Raw genomic sequence first — 17419 nt, forward strand, 5'->3', positions numbered from 1 at the left:
TGTCACTTCCTCATTGAAGCTATAAAAGCTCATTATTTTGCTCAGTTATTTCCTTTACTTTAGTTTTGCCTGAGATGGGGGAGTTGTGCTTGTATTAGCTTCGTGCTTATATTAGCTTCGTGCTTTACTCCATCCTCTACTCCATTCTCTTCATGGTCCCTAAGACATCTGGAGGATGGATAGAAAAAAGGGGAGAAAAGAGAAATGAGAAAATGATTGAGGCAGAGAATGACAGGAAAGAGAGAGAAACAGAGAGAGAAGTGACTCTTGATTTAAGGCATATGGTAAAAGCACTTAAATAATAACACAGAAAAAAAACCCAGCCCTCACCTGTTTTTATTAATAGTTATGTTTTTGGTTTTGCTGGTTGATTTAGTTTTAATAGTAATGGATTTTGGGTTTTTTTTAATTATTAATTTCTTTTAATAAAAAAGAAGGGATTTTTTTCTTATTTATTTATTTATATTGGAATTCTTCTTCGATATAAATAAAAACAATGAAACAACCCTACAAAATCTTTGGGATATAACAAAGGCATATATTCAGGGCCTGACAATCTCTTATACGGCAAAAAAAATAAAGAGAAAAAGATACAATATCAAAAATTAGAGGAAGAATTAAAAAAATTAGAATTAGAAATGCAACGTAATGAATAATGAAGTTAAAAATCAGATGGCGCTACTAAAACATAAAATAAAGTTGATAGAACAAGAACAAATAGCTGAAAAAATAAAAAGAGCAAAACAAGAATATTTTGAGTGCGCAAATAAACCAGGAAGATGGTTGGCTTATAAACTAAGAAAAAACAGAGAATCTAAAATCATTAAAAATTATTAGACAGTAAAGGAACTATAAGATATAGAATAGACAAAAAGAAGGAAATAGTGTTAGAATTTTATAAAAATTTGTATAAAAAAGAAGAAATAAAAGAAGAGCATATTTTTGATTATTTAAGTTCTATAGATTTGCCTACATTAACAGAAGAACAACAAAAACTCAATAAACCCTTTACAATGTTCGAACTAGAGCAATTTTTTAAAAATCAGAAAAATAGTAAAGCTACAGGCCCAGATGCAATACCTGCGGAATTTTACAAATTAGATAGTAATATACTCTCTGAATATGTTAGAGATATTTAACAAAATAATAGCGGATGGAAAATTACCTAGATCACGGTCAGAAACTTTAATAACATTAATACACAAAGTGGGAACAGAAAAGGAAAAAAAATTGAAAATTATAGACCGATTTCGTTATTAAACGTAGATTATAAAATTTTATATCAATATACACATTTAGGTTTAAAAATATTATAAATGAAATAATACTTGAAGATCAGGATGGATTTTTGCCAGGTAGACAAAATAAAAACAATCTGAGGACAATTATAAATACTTTGGAATATTACGAACAACACCCAGAAAAACAAATTGCACTAGTATTTCTAGATGCCAAAAAAGCATTTGATAACATAGATTGGGTTTTCATGAAAATTAAATAAGATGAATGTGGGAACCAAATTTTTTAACATAATAGACGCTATTTATTCAAACCAATCAGCCAAGATTATAATAAATAATGAACAAACACAAAGATTAGAAATACAAAGAGGAGTCAGACAAGGTTGCCCTATATCACCATTATTATTTATTTTAACAATAGAAATATTATTAGTAAAGATAAGAACAAAAAAATGACATAAAGGGATTACAGATAAAAAAAGAAACATACAAAGTCCAAGCATTTGCTGATGACGTGGTCTTTATAATAGAAGATCCCCTGACATCAATATTAAAATTAATAGACTTAATAGAAGAATTTGGGAAAGTGGCAGGTTTGAAAATTAATAAGGAAAAGACACAATTACTCAAAAAAACATGTCAGATTTACAGATAAAACAATTAGAACACTTAACAGATATGAAGATAACAAAAAAGTAAAATACTTAGGTATTTGGATCTTTGCCAAAGCTGTATCTTTAAAAAATGATAACTACATAAAACTCTTAGGTCAAATTAAAAAAGATTTGGAAATATGGAATAATTTACAGTTATCCTTATTAGGAAGAATTTCTACAATTAAAATGAATATTCTTCCTAAAGTATTGTTTTTATTTCAGGTGATCCCAATAAACTCGGGAGGGAATTTTTTAAAAGAATTATTTATTTATTTATTTATTTATTTATTTTGTCCAATACATAATACACATTGAAGAGAAAGATATGTAATAATATAAGTAAAGAAAAGAATAGAAAAAAAGATATAAAAGTATAGGTGAACATATTTGAAAGGAAGAAAAGATAAATGAGATAAGGAGAGACAATTGGACAGGGGACGGAAGGCACACTGGTGCACTTATGCACGCCCCTTACTGACCTCTAAGAAACCTGGAGAGATCAATCATGGATAGTCTAAGGGAAAAATGTTTGGGGTTAGGAGTTGACACTACTGAGTCAGGTAATGAGTTCCACGCTTCGACAATTCGGTTGCTGAAGTCATATTTTTTACAGTCAAGTTTGGAGCGGTTAATATTAAGTTTGAATCTGTTGCGTGCTCTTGTGTTATTTATTTATTGGATTTATTGGATTTGCATGCCGCCCCTCTCCAGAGACTCGGGGCAGCTAACAGCGACAATAAAACAGTGTACAATAGTAATTTGGTATTGATGATTAAAAATCAATTAATATAAAAACCAAACATACATACATACATACCATGCATAGAATTGTAAAGGCCTAGGGGGAAAGAGGATCTCAATTCCCCCATGCCTGGCAGCAGAGGTGGGTTTTAAGTTGTTTACGAAAGGCAAGGAGGGTGGGGGCAGTTCTAATCTCTGGGGGGAGTTGGTTCCAGAGGGCCGGGGCCACCACAGAGAAGGCTCTTCCCCTGGGTCCCGCCAGGCGACATTGCTTAGTTGACGGGACCCGGAGAAGATCCACTCTGTGGGACCTAACTGGTCGCTGGGATTCGTGCAGCAGAAGGCGGTCCCTGAGGTAATCTGGTCCGGTGCCATGAAGGGCTTTATAGATCATAACCAACACTATTGTTATTGCGATTGAAGCTGAAATAGTCATTGACAGGTAGAATGTTGCAGCATATGATCTTGTGGGCAATACTTAGATCGTGTTTTAGGTGATGTAATTCTAAGCTTTCTAGACTTAGGATTGATAGTCTGCTTTCGTAGGGTATTCTGTTTCGAGTGGAGGAGTGAAGGGCTCTTCTAGTGAAGTATCTTTGGACATTTTCAAGGGTGTTGATGTCCGAGATGTGGTATGGGTTCCAGACAGATGAACTGTATTCAAGGATGGGTCTGGCAAAAGTTTTGTAGGCTCTGGTGAGTTGCGTGAGATTGCCAGAGCAGAAGCTGCATAGGACCAGGTTAACAACTCTAGAAGCCTTTTTGGCGATATTGTTGCAGTGGGTTTTGGCACTTAGATCATTTGATATTAGTATTCCAAGGTCTTTTACTGAGTGGGGGTTGGCTGTGAGATTTTGTTTATTCAGTTTATATATGAGGTTCGGATTCTTTCTGCCGATGTGGAGGGTAGAACATTTGCTGGTTGATATTTGAAGTTGCCATGTGCTAGACCAATGTGAGACAAAGTCGAGGTCTTTTTGGAGAGTAGATGTGTTGTCCGTGGTGTTGAAAACCTTTACATCGTCGGCAAAAAGAACACAGTTGCTTGTGATATGATTGCATAGGTCATTGATGTAGAGAATAAATAGAGTAGGTACTAGTACGCTGCCTTGGGGAACTCCACTTTTAACTGGGACAGGGGTGGAAATGGCACTTCCAATTTTGACAACTTGTTGCCTGTTTGACAGGAATGCAGTAATCCAGCTGTGGAGGAATCCAGAGATGCCATAGGATTTGAGTTTTAGGAGTAGTTTGTCATGGACCACTGAATCGAAGGCTTTGCAAAAGTCAATATAAATTGCATCAATGGATTTTCCTTGATCTAGGTGGGTAGTGAAGTAGTTGAAGGTTGCAGTCTGCGGAGAGGGGCGGCATACAAATCCAATAAATAAATAAATAAAAATAATAATAATAATAATAATAATAATAATAATTTATTTCTGAATTCAAATTGTTTGTTAGAGAGTAGGTGATTAGATTCTAAGTAAGTAAAGGGTGATTGATTGATTTATAATTGATTCCATGACTTTACATGAGATGCAGCATAGCGAAATTGGTCTGTAGTTGTCAACGAGAGAAGGGTCTCCTTTTTTGAAGATGGGGATGGCTACTGCTTTTGACGATAGCTTGGGGAGTGGACTGGTCCTGAAGGAACCCTAAGATTACTAAAAAAATTATATGGCAAGGTAAAAAACCAAGAATAAACAAAGTTAACTAGAAGATCGGAAAGAGAGGGGCGGGCTCGCCCTCCCAAACTGGAAGTTATATTACCAAGCGGCAGCATTATCTTGGATAAAAGAATGGTTAACTTTGGAAAAGAGAAGACTACTAAATTTAAAAGGCCATGATTTAATGCTAGGTTGGCATGCCTTTGTTTGGTATGAAAAGTTTAAAATTCACTCATATTCACCCGGGTTTGGGGGGGTGCTAGCAAGCCCCCCATGTCGGCGGCGACGTTTTAAAACACCCGCGCGGCTTTCCAATGAGTCCCGAAGACAAACGCGGAAGTTTGACGTTTGTCTTCGGGACTCATTGGAAAGCTCCGATCGTTTTAAAGCAGGCGCGCCGTTCTCCGCTGACTCCTAAAGCGGGGAAGTTCGCCAGGAGTCAGCGGAGAACGGCGCGCCTGCTTTAAAACGATCGGAGCTTTCCAATGAGTCCCGAAGACAAACATCAAACTTCCGCGTTTGTCTTCGGGACCCATTGGAAAGCTGCGCGGGTGTTTTAAAACGTTGCCGCCGACATGGGGGGCTCGCTAGCACCCCCCCGAACCCCCAACCCGGGTTTGGGGGGGGTGCTAGCATACCAGGGAACAACGGTGATTCTCTTTAAAAATCTAAGGTGAATTATAGGTTTGCTACCCTTGTTTAAAGCCTACATCTGTGCATTATTTGTGAATGCATGTGGCAATAGCACAATCCTCTCGATTTAATAATATTTGGATCTAACATAAAAATGATCTCTAAATTATATAGCTATCTATTAAAGCAGGATACTATAGAAGAGCAAGTTAAACAATCCATGATTGCATGGACACCAAACTTTGGATACACAATAAAACTTACAGAATGGGAAAAAATATTTACAATTAATTATAAAATGACACTTGCTGTATCCTACAAGGAAAATCTATACAAAATGATATACAGATGGCACCTTCCACCAGCTAGGCTTTCTAAAATGTACCCAAACATATCATCTCTATGTTGGAAATGTAAAAAAACCCAGGGAACATACTATCATATGTGGTGGACTTGTACATACGCCCAAAAATTTTGGACACAAATCAAAAGAATAATGGACCAAGTCATATCGACAAAGATTACAACTAAACCAGAACTATTCCTTCTAGGCATTTTTAGACAGAAACTAAGCAAAGAAGACAGATACCTTATTATTCAAATACTAACGGCCGCCAGATTAACATACGCACAGCATTGGAAAAAAGAAGACACTCCAACAAACTTAACCATTATTAGTAAAATTATGGAATGTGCCGAACTATCAAAAATAACAATGGAAATACAAAACAAAAACTATTCAGAGTTCTACAAGGCCTGGGAGAAATGGTTCAGATGGTTATCTAACTTTAAAAACAATAAAACAAAACCCAATCAAAATCTCTTAATATAAATCAAAATAAAGATATACACAATAGAAATTCGGACCAAAATCAATACAATCCCTGTCTGAGTTCAATCCATCTGATAATTATTAATAACTTACTAATATCATAACTCACAAATACTTCTCACTAACAAAAATAACAAACATAATCAAATTAAGTCGTCACAATCCCTATGCCTGCTAGTTTGCAAGTACTACCCCCCTCTCTTTTTCTCTCTTGTCTTTCTTTCTCCTTCTTTCCTTTCCTTCTTCTTTTCTTTTCTATCCCACCTCCAACTACCTTTCCTTTCCACATCACCCTTGGACTATTAAATACTGCAGTTATAAGATTATCCAAATAAGAATAGTGAATACAAAATAATTACATATAAACAAATATTTGGAATGTATATACAACGATATATATAAGCTGCTGTATAAAAAATATTGTTTACCCCACCCCCCTCCTACTTCTCTTTTTTGTATTCCCATCCCCCCTTCCCCTGCTTTTTTTTATAACCTAATAAAGTATATTTTTTATAGAATGCAGTATTGAAGGCTAATTTTTCCGACTGCCAGCAGTTCGATCCTCACCAGCTCAAGGTTTACTCACCCTTCCATTCATCCAAAGTCAATAAAATGAGGACCCAGATTGTTGGAGACAATATGCTGATTCGGCAAACAGTTTAGAGAGGGATGTAAAGCACCATGAAGTGGTAGCCTAAGTGCTATTGCTACATGCATTCACAAATAATGCACAGATGTAGGCTTTAAACAAGGGTAGCAAACCTATAATTCACCTTAGATTTTTAAAGAGAATCACCGTTGTTCCCTGGTATGCTTTTAGCTTGCAGTTTTTCTCTTGCTGCTTCTTTCAGCCCAGTCTGGTTTATCGGTGCTCAGTAAACAATATAATTTGTTTAGTTTTGGCTTATTGCAATGTGTGAACTCAGTTGGTGTGCCTGTCATAAAAAATGGCTTCTTGGATTGTTATCTACTGGATATGGTAGTAACTTAGAATCAGAGATATTTTTCAAATAAATTCACCACATCTGTGGTTTTGCAGTTTAAAATGTATCTATTTATTCCTCTTACTTCATTCTGCAATGTACTTCTTGCAAAAAATATATCAACCACCACCATTCATTCTTGCAATAAAAAAGATACTTCATACTAGAAGCATTTCATATGTTCTGTGGAATACAAACTATAAATCATAACGTGCTTCTGAGTAGCTGTGGAAACTCAGTAAATCATACCTATTTATCTCAATGAAATTTTTGTACAAATATTGCTACAGGTAGTCTTTGATAGTTCATTCAAAATGACAACAGCACTGAAAAAATGATGTCTGAATGTTTTTTTCATACTTAGTACTGTTGGAGCATATAATCGAAATTCAGATGCTTGGTAACTGGTCCTGGGTTCATGTGATCAGCTTTTGACACCTTCTGACAAACAAAGTCAGTTTCACTTAACAACCATGTTGCTAACTGAACGAGTGCAGTGATTCATTTATCAACTGTCACAAGAAAAGTCATAAAATGGGGCAAAACTCACTTAACAAATGTTTCACTTATTCTTATAAATTTGCGGCTCAATGTGATCAAAACTCAATGATTACCTACATTCTGTTACCAATTACAGATTTCTATTAGCATCAATAATCAGTGTAAGAATGACAAAATTGGATTCACAGTTCAGAGTTGCTTGTTGATACAATTTATTCTAATTAGTTTCTAGATTAACTCCAAATTAAGTTTTATTTCTCTCTGATGTTTCTTTGAAAGATGTATCAAGGTAATTGTAAATTCCTATAATTATGGAGCGTGCATTTTCTATGGAAATTATAAAGAGCTTGACTAAGTGGTCAGTTTTATGAGATATAAACCTCATGAAATATCAAATATGTAGAACTGGATCTTTCTGTTAAGATTCCAGGTAGCAACCAAACTAAATCAACCTTGGGACTTTCTGTATCACCAAATGGCATTTTTATTCTTTTCCTACCATCAATTCTTCATTAATAGAAAGGACAGGAAGTGTGCTCCCACCCCCATTCATTCAGTAAAGACTTCCCAGATTAGTTTCCCAGGCATCTGAGAAAAGGAGAAAAACAAATGCTTAGTTAACCATCTTCATCTGGATCCATTCCTATGTCTTTAAGAAATATAGTCAGAAATCCACCAGGCCAGAATTCATAACTGTATTGCAGTAAAGTTAGGCTCCCTCACTAGGGTTTATAAAACATGTAATGTCCTAGGGTGTGAACAGTCAGGCAATCTTGGCTCCCATTGGTTAGCCACACCCAGGACTGAACATGATTGGCTGCCTCACTCAGAGCAGCTGCATATAGAGAGTCATCATGGTTTGTTCCGTGCTTCTTCTTACTCGTATTGTTTTAATAAAGCTTGTCTTCCCTTAACTTGGCTGGCAAGTCTTCAAATATTTTGCACTGGTGACGAAGGTGGGATACTTACATAGTAAAGTTTGACTGTTTTTTAATTACCCATGAGTATACAGAGATTTCAGAAGATAGGAAGACAGCTTTATTTCTTGGGGTTTGTGGAACTGAAGTTTTAGAAACAACCCATGCTTTGTGTGCTCCCACCCCCATTCATTCAGTAAAGTGGACAGACTTCTTGTAAAATTACAGGAACATTTTGCTCCCCCGCCATCCTGCTGTGTTCGATGTTATCTATTTTACCATCGGAACCAAGGAGAGGGAGAGACAATTAAATGAATTTATAGATGTGTTGAGGAAAGCAGCTTTACACTGAAAATTCCAGAACGTGGAAGATTACTTGCTAGACCACCTGGTTTGTGGCATGCGAGATAGCCAACGTGAAATGGCTTAACTATCTCAGTAGCATTGGCAGAAGCACGAGCAGTGGAGTTATCCATACAGTCTTTGACCCAAATAGACGGGGTTGAGGTTTTGCCTACGGGCTCCTCAACACATGCTGTGAGTGTTTTCCCGGAACAGCTGGACAGGGAACTTCAATTTGAGGAGGAGGTTTGTTGCCTTACTAGCCACGTGACACCGAAGGAGTGAACAGCTTAACCCCTACAATGTCTAGTTAAGGCAAGATCTCCATGTGACAGTTGCGGCAGGGGACATTTCCGTGACCAGTGCCCCTTTAAGGAAGCTTTCTGCAGACAATGTGGCCGCAAGGGACATATCGCACAGGTTTGCCTGGCCTGGCGAGGCCATAATATACCCTCTCCTAGACAGCTAACAACTGCATCATCGAATTGGATATCTATAGTCCACTCGACCCCTCGCCATGATTGTTTTTCTCTATACGACACTCCTAGATGCCTTCTAGTTCAACAGACCTGTCTGCCAGCTGTGCGTAAGATTACAGTTAATGTTTACTTGGGGGGTGTAGAATGCCCTATGGAAGTGGACACGGGGTTCGGCACTGTCATTAATGTCTTAGAGCACATTGAAATGTGTTTCTCCTGACATATCCAAGAAACATCTAGACTCATGTCCAGTACAACTGAGATATTACCAAGGAACAACTATTCCCGTTATTGGATGGGAGAGTTTTCCTGTCAGCTATAAAGAATTTTCTGAGTGCCTGTCCTTGGTAATTGTTGAAGCACCATTGACCAGCCTTTTAGGCCTTGACTGGTTTAAAGCCCTAGGATTCTCTACTGAGGGCATAGACTCAGTAAATGCCTCTACTTGATGAAAGAGTTCTCCAAAGTTTTTGACGGACAATTAGGCAAATACAAGGGGCCCCCAGTGACTTCTAAGCTTAACCTCTTGGCTCAGCCTAATCGACTTCAAGCATGTCAGGAATCCAGGCCATTTCCCCCTCAGGCAGAACCTGGAGTTGGGGAAACTCCAAGTGCACCTCAGTCTCATCTTCATATAGATCTGGCAGCTCCCATTTCTAATTGTGGTGGACATTTTCCCATTGGGTGGAGGTTTGTCTTCTATCGTCCAATATCGGAGACCATCATTCGCTGTCTTACAGCTTTATTTGCTACTCATGGCCTCCCAGATCCAGTTATTTCAGACAATGAGCCACAGTTTACATCATCTACTTTTACGCAATTTCTGACATCTAAGGGGATTAGGCAAGGGCTGATAGCGTGAGGGCATTCAGCGGGAAATGGGTTGGTAGAGAGGATGGTGCGCACTACAAAAGAATCTCTGGCTAAAATGCACTAAGGGGATTGGCAACAAAAGGTTGCTGCCTTGTTGCATGCACAACATATGACACCTTGCGTAGCTACAAATAAATCATCAGCTGAGTTACTTATGGGAAGATGTCTCCATACCCTAGTCAATCGAGTACATCCACAATATGCGAATGAAACCCCGCTGGCTGCAAACAAACCTGGCAGATTTTTTACCATAGGAGATTCTGTGTATGTTAGGAATTATGCGGGGGACCCGTTGTGGTTGGCAGGTACAATTGTGGCTGTTTTAGGTCCTTGTTCTTATAGAGTGGTTTTGGGGGATGGAAGGGAGTGGCATAGATATCTAGATCAATTAAGGTCTCAAATAATTCCCAGACCAGAGATGGATATTCCAGCAGATGAGCCCTTAATGCCTATTGTGATAAATAACCCAGATAGTATAAATGAGCAACCTATAGAAGCACAGGTAGCGGAACAAGCATCCCCTCCCCCATTGCCTTTGAATACGGACACTTCAAGATCTACAGTCCGATTTGGATCCAGAAACGGAGCCAGAGTTGCCCTTCGCAGATCCAGTCTTTGCCGGCAATGGCCTGCACATTTGTCGGAGTATGTCTGTGCAAACATGAAGGGTGAGGGGTGTAATGTCTTAGGGTGTGAACAATCAGGCAACCTTGGCTCCCATTGGTTAGCTACACCCAGGACTGAACATAATTGGCTGCCTCACTGAGAGCAGCTGCATATAGAGGGGTCATCGTGGTTTGTTCCGTGCTTCTTCTTACTTGTATTGTTTTAATAAAGCTTGTCTTCCCTTAACTTGGCTGGTGGGTCTTCAAATATTTTACAAAACAGGTAATAGAATTCCCTGCCTTGAGATATTTTAATATGCATCAGTGATTAATGTGTTTGGAAATTGTTATTCTCATGGCAGCAATCTACAGTAGTCCAGTCAGTGATGGGCTACCAAAATTTTTACTACCACACTGTGGGCATGGCTTATGCATTTTGTTTCAACATCTTTCAGTGCAAATTGGGTGCTCTGGGGTGGAGCTCTAAATTTTGCTACCGGAACTGCGTTGCTGACCATTCCCGTAGGAGGCCATCACCGAGTCCAGTGTTTCTCAACCTTGGAAACTTAAAATATGGGGACCAACAATCAGAATTCTCCAGCTAAGAAGAATTCTGGGAGTTGAAGTCCTCACAGCTTGAAATGGCTAAGATTAAGAAACATTGATCGACCCACATTTGGAAGAAAAAAATTAGATAGGATTTTCAGCACGAATGAAACCGCGGTGAGACGTCTGATGTTCAGGTTGTAGGGGGTTTCAACCTTGGATAGAGAACAGGACTACAAACAACTGTATGTCCTACATCAGTGATGGTGAACCTTTTTTGGCTCAGGGGCCAAAATGGTGTGAACGCTATAGTGTGCACATGTGCCCACACCCATAATGCAATGCCACCCCCATGCATATGCACAACCCCCACACATGTGCACACATACTCCACATGCTGACTTGATCGAAGTGTATAAAATCATGCATGGGATAGAAAAGGTGGATAGAGAAAAATTATTTTTATTTTTCTATTACACAATACTAGGACAAGGGGGCACTCCCTAAAGCTCATAGGTAAGAAAGTGAGGACAAATCAAGGGAAATACTTCTTCACCCAGAGGGTCATTGGTTTATGGAATTCACTTCCAGAAGTTGTGACAGCTGTCAGCCTTGATAGCTTCAAGGCAGGATTAAACAGATTCATGGATGTCAAGTGTATTGGTGGTTATTGAAACGGATGTCCATGTGTCAGGTGTCACCAGGTCAAACTCCTTTCAGACAGATGGACAAAGACGGGCCCCTGTCACTTCGTTACAATCGGAGTCAAAGTCCATCTGAATCTGAGCGATTTTATCAGGGAAAAATGCGTTAAAATCCTCGGCACTACCCTGCATGGGCTCCCCCCCCCCAATTTAGAAGGGAGTGGGTCACCCTAAACAGGGTGGCCGGGCATGATTCTGCTGATGCAATCAAGGCGGCATGATACATGCATCTTGCCGCCTTGAGCGCCACTTTGTAAGTCTTAACATGAGCTTTTACAAGTGTTCGATCAGACTCAGATTTACTTTTCCTTTACCGCTTCTCTAGATGTCTCTTTTGACGTTTCAACACCTGGAGTTCCTTGGTAAACCAAGGAGTTCTCCGGGGTCTAGTGTCACAGAGAGGTCGCAATGGCGCAATCCTTCGCAATGAAGAGTCTTCGGAGAGAGGCGGCATACAAATCTAATAAAACTTAAACTTAACTTAAACGTAAACTTAATCCAGTCAAAAGCCTCCGTCGCAGCCGTGTTCCAGGCCACAATGATTAAGCTTATTAATTCACTTATAGAATGTATTAACTAATTGTTTATCTTGCTTTACTTAAGTCTTATCCCACAATGAATTGTTAAAATTGTATACCAGCATTTTAGAAAAATTAATTAATAGTCTAATTTCTCTTTAATATATAAAGGTCTATTTACCTTAACCTTCTGTAAATTAAGAACTCTAGTCTAAATACCTAAAAAACTGTTGATATATCTTCTACCATTGAATTGATGGATATAGAATTAAATCAATAAGTCTGTTATATTATATTGTAAAGGTCTTTCTCTAAGTTTAAATATTTCTCTTTCCCTCTTTCCTTCTTTTTTCTTCTTTTCATCTCTGGATTGCATTTACTGAAAGCCTGATTGTAAACTTATATATGACAAACTTCCTTTTCTAATTCTTTATCTCTCAATTCTCCCCCCACTTTGATTTTTCTTTCTCCCTATTTACTGTAAGAACCATGCTAGAACCTATTCCATAAAGTGATAATATCAATATTTATAATATTAACTTTCTACTAAAGTCATATTATCCTGAAATTAAGACTTAAACCATATTTTCTCTCAAAATTGTGGAAGGACCTACAAAGGATCTATTTAAGTGGGACAGGTGGTGGAAACTATTTAAAATGACCAGCCTGTCTAATCTATCTAGGCTTGGTTCAGGGAGGAGGGCAATAAATCAATCTACATCTGCTATACCTAGTCCCTCCACAAAAAGGTCCTTAGAGGATATGCTGCCTAGGGAAAGATCTAATTCTTTTAAAGATTTACAACAAATGTTGCTACAAATGCAGGATATGATGACTAAAAATCATCATGACATCAAAAAGGAAATTGGAGAAGTTAGGAATGACATGATTGGACTAAAAGAAAGAATGCAAACATGGACAATAAACATGAAATATTTCAGCAACAGATTCTCAAACATGAACAAAAAATCCAGGAATTAGAGGATAAACTAGAACAAGGTCACAAACACATGGAAGAAATAAACGATAAATTATTACAGGCAAATAGGGACCTAGAAAGTACAGTAATCCAATTAGAAACAGAGAAAGCTAACCATTACCTTCGATTTCAAAATCTAAAAGAAGAAAAAAGTGAGGATCTCCCTGATATAATGGCAGACATTTTATCCAAAGCCTTAGGAACTGAGAAGTAAGAAATGCTTAATGAGCTTGATGAGGTGTACAGAATAAATACTAGCTATGCCAGACATTATAACTTACCCAAAGAAGTACATATTAAATTAATTAAAAAATCAGCCAGAGACGAAATTCTTCATAGGGCCAGAGAAGACCCTATAGAATACAGGGGGAGACAATTAGTGATCCTAAAACAGGTTCCGAAACGGGTCAGAGATTTATGCAAACCTTATGCCTTTTTATCTGCCAAACTAACTAGACACAATATTATCTTTAGGTGGCTAGTCCCAGAAGGAATTCTGGTGACATGGCAAGATAAGAAAATAAAAATTGACTCGATTGATAAGGCAGAAGAATTTTACAGAAAACACTTTAATGATGACCGAGCACTAGACACAAGATATGTAACTGAAACAAATGACCCCTCAACTACGTTAGAACGATTAGAAGACCAGGAAGGGAATAAACATGAGACAATTGAGAAAGGAAAAAAGATGACAGGAAAGATCGCTACACAGAAGGCTCAAAAGAAATTAGAAGTACAAGAGCAACTAGACCCAAATATAGATAGGCATGACAATGCCCTGCAAAATAAAATAAAATCAGGATTGGAACTCTACTCTGTTAACATAAATGGCTTAAACTCACCAAGCAAAAGGAAAAAACTTCTTAATAAATTATCCAAAACCAACTTAGATATAATTGCACTACAAGAAGTGCACATAAAAAGTAAATTTGAATATCTATTAAAAAGAGATAAATTAGGAAATCTGTTTTCATCATTAGCACAAGAAAAGAAAAGAGATGTGATTTTCTATATTAACCCAAATATCCAAGCCAGTTTAAAATATAAGGACTCAGAAGGAAGGATTCTTATAGTTGAAATTCAGATGGATAAAGAAATTATAACCTTAATTAACCTGTATGCCCCAAATGAAGGCCAAGATAAATTTTACAAAAAACTGCAGACAATAGTCAGAGAGCAAGCTAAAGAAAACATTTGTATGATGGGAGACTTTAATGGAATAATTAATAAAGATCTGGACTATAAAAATGGAGGGAAAGCAAAACAAAATAAGAGAACTCTCCCAAACTCTTTTTTTTTTAAAATTAATCAAGGATTTTAAACTTAAGGATTGTTGGAGAGAAAGGAACTGGCAAACAAAAAAATTTATCCATTACTCTAATAGACATAAATCATGGGCAAGGATAGATATGTTTTGGGCAATGACTGTACTTAATACACAAATAGAAACAATTGAGATAGAGCCAAACTTGATATCTGACCATAACATATTAAGAGTAACCTGGCAAGGTCAAAAAAAGGGATATAGATGGACATTTCAAAAATCGATTTTAAAACATGAGGACTTCAAACAAAAACTAGAAAAAGAAATAAACTTCTTCTTCCAAGAGAATTTAAAAGAACACACTAACCTCCAAAACCTATGAGATACAGCTAAAGCTGTGATCAGGGGAATTACAATCTCATATATGGCCAAGGTTTATAAAAGAAAAAGAGCCAAAACCCAAAATGTGGAAGAGGAATATAGAATACTAGAAGAAGAATTCCAAAAGCAACCACAAAATAGTGATATAAAAGAGAAAATGGCTTGGACAAAGCACCAACTAAACCTGCTTGATAATGAAAAACTAGCCCAACAAATAAAAGGCACTAAACAATTTAACTTTGAAAATGCTAACAAACCCAGCAAATGGCTAGCAAACAAAAAGAAAAGAAACTAATAAATTGTCTTAAAACAAAAGAAGGAGAACCGTGCCAAGATCTGGAAAAAAAACAAATTGCCAGGGACTTTTATAGCAAATTATATGAAAATCAAGGAATGGGAAATGATGAAAGTCAAAATCAAAAAATTCTAGAGATATTTAATCAGGCCAACCTCCCTAAGATTTCAAATGAAACTAAAGAATTACTAAATAAAGAAATCTCAATTACAGAACTAAAAGAGACAATTAAAAAACAAAATATAAATAAAGCACCAGGTCCTGACGGTCTTCCAATTGAACTCTATAAAATCTTACCAGATAAAGCAATAGAGATATTATTAAAAGTATACTATGAAGCTTTAGAGAAAGGCAAAATACCATTGACCTGGATTCACACCAATTTGGCCTTAATAGAAAAAAAAAGATACTGACTTGATGGAAATTGCAAATTATAGGCCTATTTTGTTATTAAACGTGGACTATAAAATATTTACCTCCATATTAGCAAATAGGATTAAAAGATACTTAAATCATTTTATACATTCAGACCAAAATGGCTTCCTTCCAGGCAGGCAACTAAGAAATAACATAAGGATGATAATAGACATTCTTGAATATTATGAAGTTTATAATGAAAAACAGATGGCTTTAATCTTTCTTGATGCCCAGAAGGCCTTTGACAATGTCTCCTGGAACTTTATGCTCAAACAATTGGAATACATGGATTTTGGTAAAAATTTTATAAACGCAATTAGAGCCATATATACTAAACAGTCTGCTTATATTATTATAAATGGAGATGTAACAATTAGAGTTAATGTTAGTAAAGGCACAAGACAAGGCCGTCCTCTCTCCCCCTTACTTTTTATATTAACACTGGAAGTCCTTACTAGAATTGTTAGAAAAAATGAACAGATAAAGGGACTAAATTGTAAAAAAGAATCATATAAATTACAAGCATTTGCAGATGACCTAGTATTTATTATAGAAGACCGGCTGAATTCCGGTCCAAATTTGATCAAAATTTTAGATGAATATGGTAATGTGGCAGGACTAAAAATTAACAAACTTAAAACTCAAATTTTAGTTAAAAACATGAAGGAAGCTCAAAAAACTACCCTATCTGAAAAATTAAACATCCAAATAACAAAAAAAGTCAAATATTTAGGTATTAATTTGACTGCAAAGACTCTAAGCTTAAAAGAAGATAACTACGACAAATTAAATGCAAAAATAAAAAAGGACATAGAGAAATGGGGGAAATTACAGTTGTCATTATTAGGAAGAATCACGTTTTACCAAAAATTTTATTTCTCTTCCAAACAATTCCGATCCATTTAGACCAAGACTTCTTTATAAAACTAAATAAAATGACAAGCAACTTCATCTGGCAAAACAAATGCCCTAGAATCCGATTCAAATATATGCAGGACAGGAAGGAAGAAGGAGGTCTTGCTCTGCCGATTTGGAAGGACTATTATAACGCCGCATCGTTAGTATGGTTACAAGACTGGATACTTCTGACTAATACCAGATTACTAAACCTAAACACTGTCTATTGATGTTTATATGTTGTTATGTCTTTTGTATATAGTCTTGTAAATAAAAAAAAAAAATATATGTATTATATTCTTAGTATTTATTGTTATTGTCTTTTCATTGTTTTGTTTTCTTGTAACTTATTTTGATTTGTTTCCTCTACCACTCCTTCTGATTTCTCATCTATCTTCTGAATATTTTGTTCATCTTTTCCCACCATTTCTTGAGGATCTTCTACACTCACTTTTTTTTAAATCTTTGGACAATCCCATTATCTGCTTAGGATTCTTTGTCATACTTTCATAAAAAAAACCTTTTAATTATTGTCTCCTGCTGAGTCATTTTGTATAAAAATTAATGTATAAAAATTACTCAATATATTTCTACTATTCAAGGGTCCCAACATTTAAAAATTTCCAACATGTCAATTATTAATAAAATTTATCAATCTCAGAATTATTCCTCCAAATCCCCTAGCTTTCTAGCCCTTAAAAGATATAAATATATTCTTTACAATATATATATAAATATATACTTTACATTACTATACAATTTATAGTTTCCAAGTTATACCTTCCAAATTATCCAAATTGTAGAGTCTTATTTGTCTTTCTCTCTTTTCCTTCCTCTATGCCCCTCCCTTTTTATTACTTTTCTTCTTTTGCTCATAGGATGATTTATCAAATAATGTTAGTGAAACAAGTCCAGCTTGGCCCATCAGGGTTCCTCAAATCTTTC

Source organism: Erythrolamprus reginae, chromosome 5 (assembly GCF_031021105.1).
Source record: "Erythrolamprus reginae isolate rEryReg1 chromosome 5, rEryReg1.hap1, whole genome shotgun sequence".
NCBI classification, from domain to species: domain Eukaryota; kingdom Metazoa; phylum Chordata; class Lepidosauria; order Squamata; family Dipsadidae; genus Erythrolamprus; species Erythrolamprus reginae.